Here is a 9,023-nt window from a genome sequence, read left to right on the forward strand (position 1 = left end):
ATGGTATGAGGTATAACCTGGTAGTGCTGGGGTGCTCTCAGGAGCCCTGAACCAGGTTTCTGTTACTGCACAGATATCGATGTTCTCCATGCTAAGGAGAGTTTCGAGTGTGTGCATCTTGAGGTTTAGACTTCTGGCGTTGAGTAGCATTACTCTTAGTTTCTTATCCCTTGTGATACCTATGGAGGTGGGTTTGTCTTTTGAGCCTTGCCAAAAAAAGGCACTATGGGGGTAGCAAGAGCCTTTGCCAATATCCGAAAGCCCAGGGGTGACAGGTGCAAGCCAACCCTAGCGAAGCATCGTGGCTTGTCGAGCATATCATCCCAAGCTGACAGGCATTGGATCCCCTTTGAATGACACCAGTACTTAAGCCAATTGTTGAAATTGATCATCTTGTCTTCATATTGTGGCATCATTCTTGGTGAGGGTAAGATGCTACTCAAGGTCAGGGTCATACCGGCCTGGGCTACATGCTCAGAGAGCTCCTCTATGTCTCTTTTCATGTAGTCCAGGGAGGTACGTCTCAGGTCATTCACACCAGCATGGACAATGATTGAGTCATATTTGTACTTGCCTTGGAGTGACCTGAGTGCTTGTGTTATGTGGCGGATCCTAGCGCCCGACAGGCTGCTCACCGTGACCCTCTCCTTGTTCAGCCTGGTGAGCGGGACATCAGTGTGCCTGATGATAGAGTCACCTATTACAAGTGTATCAGGTGTGTTGTTTAGTCTTAAGGGCTGTGACTGTTCAGCACACTGGCTTTGTGAGATATGTGTTGCACGTGTTTTGTTTTGGGGTAGCGGTTGCTTGGGTGTCTGCTTTGGAGGTCTCTGCTGCTTAGGCAGATCTTTATTTAGAGCCTCCAAGTATGTTTTTGTGTGATTATGTGTTTGGTTTGCTGTCGTGGTAGGTCTATGTAAGAGTGGAATTGTAGTGAGTGTGGTTTCCTTCTCCTCCTGACTGGTTATGCCAGTACTGAGTTGAGAGAGCTTAGCCTCCAGTTTGGCTATATGGTTGCATCTCTCACATGTGTTGGAATTTATTGGGAGGAGGAGAGGGTTGTCTGTGTACATGAGGCAGTTGTAACATTGCCTCATGTAGGAGTTATTCTCCTAATGTGAATTAGGGTAATATTTAAAAGTTATACCTCATTTTGGACTTGTAAAGACTGGTGGTCAGTAGTCTAGTATGAACCTACGAACCTACTACTTATGCACAAAACATGGCACAACAATACACTGTATGCATGATTCATATTTATTTCTTCCTACAACATATACACCAAATTCAATATTTGACATAAATAAAGAATTTAAATAATCTCACACAAAATTGTGCACTAACCTGTAACATCCTTCAGTAGGTTTGTAAGCATGTACCAGAATGTCTTACTAGAGCCATGTATTTGTGTGAAGCAGACCGTTGCTTCACTTGAGCCAGCGGGAGAACCTACCCAGTATCTGAGCAATAAGACATGGCCACAATCACTGCCACATACAGCACCAGGAGGTGAAGTGACAAGTATGGTTTCACAACCCTCAACAAAACTAATTCTAAACTTAAATGTCATTATCCACAAAAGGAAAACACAATAAATATTGTAAAAAAGATGCCTAACTAATAAGCCATACTAAGACCTTCAACAATGTTCACATCTTCTCAGTTGAGCTAAAATCCTGCAGAGCAAGGCTTCATAGGTTCATAGGTAGGTACTAGACTATCGGCCCTGGGGCCTATACAAGCCCAGCCAAAAAAGTACCCTGGCTTTTGCCACCCAAGAAAATTATTTTCCTGTGCCACTGTTGAGCAGAGCCACAGAGATGATCCCCAGTGTGAATTTCCTATTTTCCATCCAATCATCAAGATTTTTCTTGAAGAGTGCTAATGAGGAGCTTTGTTTGATATAGATAGGTAGTTTATTCCAGAGTATGGGAAGTCTCTGGGACAGGACTCTATCACTCTGGCATGTTTTGTTTATTGTGGTGACAAGGTTTAGGTCCCTAGAGCGTGTAGCTCGGAGGGATTGGGATTTCTTTAAGTGGAGCATGTTCAACAGCTCTGGGTTTGACATAGCTTTGTATGTTAGGCAGAGATCACCTCTGAGTAGGCGATATGTGACGGAGTAAAGCTGGAGTTTTTTGAGACGGTCTGCATAGGGCATCTGTTTGAGGCCAGTAATCCTCTTTGTGAGGTATTTCTGCAGCCTTTCCAGTTGTTGTAGATGTCTTGTGAGGTACATACCAAAAGGGGCATTGTACTTTATAATGGGTCTAATGAGTGATGAGTAGAAGGGACTAATGACATCTTTTTTTTCTGGATGAAAAACCTTTTGTGATGAGGTGTGCCACGTAGAAGGATTTCCTGACTACTTCGGTGATGTGATTATCAAAGGAGAGACTACTGTCCACCTGTGTCCCAAGGTCTCCTATCACACTTTCGGTGTTAAGTATACTACCGGCTATGTTGTAGTTCATGGGTACAGAGTTTTTACCAAAGGGGATAACAATGCACTTTTTGGCATTGAGCTTGAGGCCCTGGCTTTGACACCAGGCATCTGTCTCAGTGAGGCCCTTTTGTAGGATGTCCACATCGTTAGGAGTTTTGATTATGGCTCCTAGTTTGCAGTCATCTGCGAACTTCGTTAGCCAAAGACCTTCTGTGTTAGCCTGTACTTCAGAGAAGTAGATACCAAACAGGAGAGGACCCAGGACTGAACCCACCCAGGACTGAACCCTGTGGTACTCCACTTGTCACTGGTCTGAAGTCAGATTTGGAGTCTGCTACTTTCACAGTGTGGGTTCTGTCAGTGAGCCAGTTGGCAACCCATCTTGTGACATAGGGATTTATACCTAGTTTAGTGAGTTTATCTATAATTCCAGAGTGGGGGATGGTGTCGAAAGCCTTGGCAAGATCTAGATAGGCTGTGTGAACCACCTTACCCTTGTCTACGGCTTTGGTGACTACTTCAAAGAAGTCTATCAGGTTTAGGAGACACGATCTGCCTTTTACAAACTCGAACTGGGTGGGGTCCAGAGTTTGGAGATTACTAATGTCTTTGTTTATAAGTTCCATGATGATACGTTCCATAGCCTTGCAGACTCGTCAGGCTAATGGGACAGTAGTTCCTGGGGTCTGTGGTGGCTCCCCCCTTGTGGAGTGGGATAACTGTCGCTATGCGCCATTCAGCAGGCACAAAGCCTGAGGTGAGGCTATGATTGAACATGGTACTTGGGTGGGGTGCCAGTTTGTTCTGTAGTTCGTTTAGAACACAGCCTGGGATGTTGTCTGGTCCCATGGATGCTGTGTTCTTGGCTTTGGAGAGTGTGTTTTTTACCTGTGCAGCCGTGATTACAGGAACTTTGCATTCTTCCGGTATAGAGATGGGCTCTTTAGGGGGTGAGAGGGGGGTAAAGTTAGCACTGAACCTATCTGCCAGGATGTTGGCAATATCAGTTGGGTCTATATTTAGTGCCATTGTGCTGTAACTCAGAGCAGATCTGAGTGCTGCCATTGAGATTCTTGACATAGCTATAGAATGCTTTGTGGTTGTCTTTAGAATCAGTGGCGATTTTGTTTTCGTAACTAGCTTTGGAGGATTTTATCAGGGATCGCAGCTTCTTACTGAGGCTGACCAGGGAGCTCCTCCACTCATGGGATTTTACTCTCTTTTGCAACAGTTTCTTCCTTCTGTTGTACAGTTTGTTTATGGCAGAGGACCACCAGATTGGCTTCCTTTTTTTGGAGGATAGCGTCTTGGTTCTGTTTGGGATAGCATGATCCATGCACTCATGTAAGTGCTTATAAAGTGCAATTGTGTCGGATTCAGTAGTTGTAACTGTTTTGTCCATCTGCATGGGTGTCATGAAGTTCACCACTTGTCTTAAGAAGCATGAAGTTGGCTTTGGAGAAATTTTTTACCATGGTTTTCTTAATGGGGGTGGGGACAGGATGTGGATATCTAGGGTAATTAGCTTATGGTCGAATTGGACCAATGAGGCGTTGACTTCAGGTGTGGAACACCGGTCACTCATGTTGGTAATGACTAGATCTAGAATATTGTTGCCCCTGGTGGGGGTGTGGATAAGTTGATCCAGGACATTGGAGTTTATGAATTCCAGAAAGCGTTCAGCAAAGGAGTTGGTACATGAGTAGTTTTCCCAGTTAATGGTGGGGTAGTTGAAATTGCCCATTATTAGTGTGTTTGGTTGAACCCTATTATTTTCCTGTACTTCAAGAAAAGAGGAGTGGGAATCCTGGGGCATGGTGGGTGATCTGTAGCAAGCTACAATTTGGATTGCAGTTTTGTTCAGAGTTAGTTGCACTTGGATAACCTCGGCTGTATTATGCTGAGCAACTAGCCTGAAGGTGTGGATATCCTTAATGAATATGGACACACCTCCACTTTTGGTGTTCCGGTCCAGGTTACATGGCCGAAAAGTGTGGTATGAGTTATAGCCAGGGGTGCTCTCTGGAGCCTTGAACCAGGTCTCAGTCACTGCACAGATATCAGTGTTCTCCATTTTAAGGAGTGCCTCGAGTGAGTGCATTCTGAGATTTAGACTTCTAGCATTGAGTAGCATCACCCTCAGTTTTTGCTTGCCTGTTCCTGTTACGGTGGTGAATTTGTCATTTGAACCTTGCCTAAAAAAGGCACTATAGGGGCGGCAAGAACCTTAGCCAGTATCCGGAATCGCAGGGGTGACAGGTGCAGGCCATCTCTGGCAAAGCATCGTGTTCTGTCGACCATGTCATCCCAAGCAGACCGATACTGGATCCCTTTAGAATGGCATCAGAAGCTTAGCCAATTGTTGAAGTCAGTCATTTTTTACTTGTACTGTGACATTATTCTGGGTGATGGCAGAATGCTACTCAGGGCTAGGGTCATACTTGTCTGGGCTACAAGATCGGAGAGCTCTTCCATGTCTCTTTTCATGTAGTCCAGGGAGGTACATCCCAGGTCGTTCACACCAACATGGACAATGACAGAGTCATATTTGTACTTGTTGTGGAGTGACCTGAGTGCATGCATTATGTGGCAGATCTGGCACCCGCCAGGCAGCTGACAGTAACCTTCTCCTTGTTTAGCCTGCTGAGTAGGACATCAATGTGCCTGAGTATGGAGTCACCTATAACTAGTATGTTGGGTACGTTGTTTTGCCTTATGGGCTGTGGTTGAGTGGCACACTACGTCTGCGAGCTGTGTGTCATTTGGGTTGTATTGGGGGGTGGAGGTTGCTTGCATTTCTGCTTTGGAGGTCTCTGTTGCTTGAGCAGATTATTATTGAGAGCCTCCACAAATGTTTTTGTGTTTCTATGTGTGGATTTTGGTGGTGTAGATTTAGTGAGACTATGTGATGAGTGTGGTGTGGTGCAAGTGTTTACCTTCTCTTGACTGTCAAGTTCAGTCTTGATTGGAGAGAGCTTTACCTCCAGTTTGGCTAGATAAGTGCATCTCTCACAGGTTGTAGTGTTGGGTGGTAGGAGGAGAGGGTTGTCTGTGTACATGAGGCAATTTCTACATTGCCCCAAGATGCCCAGATTCATCAGATAGACAGGAGAGAACACTGGAAGCTGACTCTTGGACATGCCTGAATAAAAAAACTATTTTCCTCTAGATAAGTGAGAAAAGTGAGTACAAGAGCTGTTTTTCTCTAAGCAAGTGAGGAAAGTAAGTACCAAAACTGTTTTCCTCTAGGTAATGAGGAAGGTTGAGTGCTGTAGTAATTAATAGCTTATTTAGTGCTTACAACAAGTTCTGAACAAGTGCTGATCATGAATAAGCAAATTCAAGTGCTAAAACTAAGAATCTGTATCTGGACTAAACTAGTTACAGGAAAGGGGGAACAAGTGCAAATGTGGGCTTTTAAATCAGAAAGTTGAGAGAGATGGAAAAACTGCCCAAACAGCCAATAACTACAATTTCTGGGCCAGAACCACTCCTTATGTGGTAGATAGGTTACGTAGTGCTTACCACTCCCACTGATAAGCTAGAAGGCTTTTCTCCAACACAGAAAGCTTGGGGGGGCTCAGAAGCAAATCTGAATCTGGACTACACTAGTTACAGGAAATGTATTATATATATATATATATATATATATATATATATATATATATATATATATACATACATACATACATACAGAAAAGTAGCTAAAACAGCAGTAAACACCATTCAAATACAGTGCAGGCTAGCACACTTGAGTATGTAGTAGTGTTAGACCAAAATGCAATTAAATTAAAAAATACTAAAAACAAGTGCAGAAGGAGTCTATTAGGTAGAATGAGGTAAAGAGATGGGACTGGGGGGAGTGTCCCAGATGAAATCTACAGTGGGGGCGGGCAACTGCAAAAGCCTTCAAATTTAAACAACAAGACAGGAACAGAGAGGGTGGGTATGGGAAAACCAACACCTTCAGCAGAGATCTGAAAAACTATACAGTGAAGCAAAAATAACAGTGCACAATTCTGAAGTCAGCCAGCAATGATATAAAATTAGTCAAACAACAATTACCAGTACACAGCTCTAAAGTGCCAGAAAAATATACTCAGCTCTGTATATCTCCAGATAGTTTGAAGAGCACTCTTATCAGGACACAAGAAGGCTCCAGCAATGATATGCATTGGAAAAAAAGGGGGAAAAAATGGTAAACCTTCCAGAAAACCAGACTCTCAAGCAATCAGTAAAAAATAACAGTTAGCAATGTAAATTACATTCCCCAATTAACACAAACACACACAGACTACTGCACACTCAGAATGCAGGAAAACTGGCAACCTGTAAAAAGTAAACCCATAATACAAACACTGTATAAACCATGCAACATGGAAACAAGAAGTACATCGAATACAGATTGTCCACTTACATTTCTCCAGTAATGAAACCAAACATGAGATTTCATCAATAATGATATCTCCCAAACATAAAAAATCTTCACTTACCTGTAATGTCCAAGTGTGTAGTATAAACAAGTGTCATTAATTTTTTGAACAGCCATCTCCTACAAGGCTGACTGGCTCTTCACATGACTTGCACAAACTCTACAAAACAGTGTAACCAGCAGAATATAGTCATTATCTATAAAACTTACTCCAAAATTCAAGTTACCTATAGCAAATTGTGACAGTCATTTATAATCCCACTGTCACCAACCACAAAAAGTAAACTTCTAAAAAAGTAGTAATTTAATAAAAAGGCTGCACTAACCTCTCGTCCAACCTTCCCTTATAACTGTGAGTTCCTCAACTGAGTGGAATTCTGTAGAGAGTGACACATATTATTTCATAAAACAGCATACCCACCCCAAACAATTTAGCCAAGCCTTGCCTCTCCACATAATGCACCTAGACAATATCTGAATTTACTACTTTGCAATTAATGCATATACAGATTACACTGGTTAACACGTTCAGATATTTACATACATTGAAATGCATAAGACATTTTAAACAGATCAGCATTTAAACCTCTCATTCAATGAAATGAAAATCAGTACTAAGCCAGAAACCAATGCACTTCGCACCTCATCACGTTAGACATGACCATTTTCACCTTTTCTGGCACCCATTGCTTAATCCAGTATATCTAAGATCAAAAATAGTTAACAGAAAGCCAAGGATGATTGTAGCAATTTTAGAATAATTAAATTGCAAACTGATTGACTCAGGCTTCTCTTACCATAAACTGTGAATTATGTAAACATTTTTATATATTTAGTCAAGGTTTTAGTTAGTGTAACAAACTTTAAGAAACTGAATTTTCAGTGGAGATTGATATCTGCAGAAAATGATAATCAAGCTCTGTATACAATTGTAAGTGCTCTATTTATAGGCTTCTAATACACTTGGAACAGATGTGAAAAAAAATTTATTGAAAATCAGGGGAACCACAAATATCAGCTGCCCAAGAGGAGAGCTGAGAAACACAGGATGGCATGAGAGGGAACACATTCATTTTAATGATGTGCTTCCCCTGCAAGAACCAAATCCTCTAAATGTATGAGTTGGGTTAAGCTTACAGAAACTGGCATCTCAAGATGGCCTGAAACACAAAAGCAAAAAGTACATTAAAGTATTTTGACTCATATACTTTTTTTTGCAGTCATATGAACATTTTATAATCTTGAAATGCAGTCACCGGTGCACATACTGTCTGTAAAAATACCATGCATATACCTTTTGTCCGGGTTTTCTTGACACGCTGTAAAAGATGTCAGCCTTCACTGCAGATAAGAGAGCACATACTCCTCCACTTCCACATACTGCAACTCCATGCATGTCACCCAGGAGTCACCAGGAAAGCAGGCCTAAGCATGTTATGCCCACTAAGTCTGCTTCCATACAAGGATTTGACTTAGTCATATGTCATAGGTTCATAGGAGTTGCAAATCAATTGAGCTGCAAGGACATTTTATCTTTGCCAGTACCTACCCTTAAGCATTTCCTCCCTTTTCAAGAAGGATCAGGTTATTCATACTAGGGATGAATTTATGAATACCCAACCAGTTATCCTTTTTAAAGGCAGACAGTGTGTCACGCTGTTTAACTTGTAGAGTTAGTTTGTTCTACAGAGGTGGGAAAGCACTGTGTTATAAATGTATACCTCCACCATGTTCATTTATTTGTTGGAGTGGATTCCTATCTGGACCTACTATTAGCTGGGCTATTTGATTTATGGATGTATAAGAGTTTTTGGATTACTGGATCCATTGTAAACAACAAAGCCTCCTTGCTCCTCTGTAGTAACACATGATAACCTTGCCCCTAACTCTAACCTGCATCTTAAACCAAAAAAGAGCTGTTCCCATAACACTATCACTACAGGAGACAGATGGAACTCTCATCACACACATGCAAGTGGGCACGCACACTAAATTTATCCCCTTACCTAACCCTAAATCCTCACAATCACACACATTCTTAATCTGTCCTTTTACCCAATCTATCCTCTAACCCTATAATATATACACACGTGTGTATGAATATACATATATGTGTGTATGTGTATATATATATATATATATATA

Source organism: Protopterus annectens, chromosome 7.part0, assembly GCF_019279795.1.
Source record: "Protopterus annectens isolate FY-2018-M chromosome 7.part0, PAN1.0, whole genome shotgun sequence".
NCBI classification, from domain to species: Eukaryota; Metazoa; Chordata; order Ceratodontiformes; family Protopteridae; genus Protopterus; species Protopterus annectens.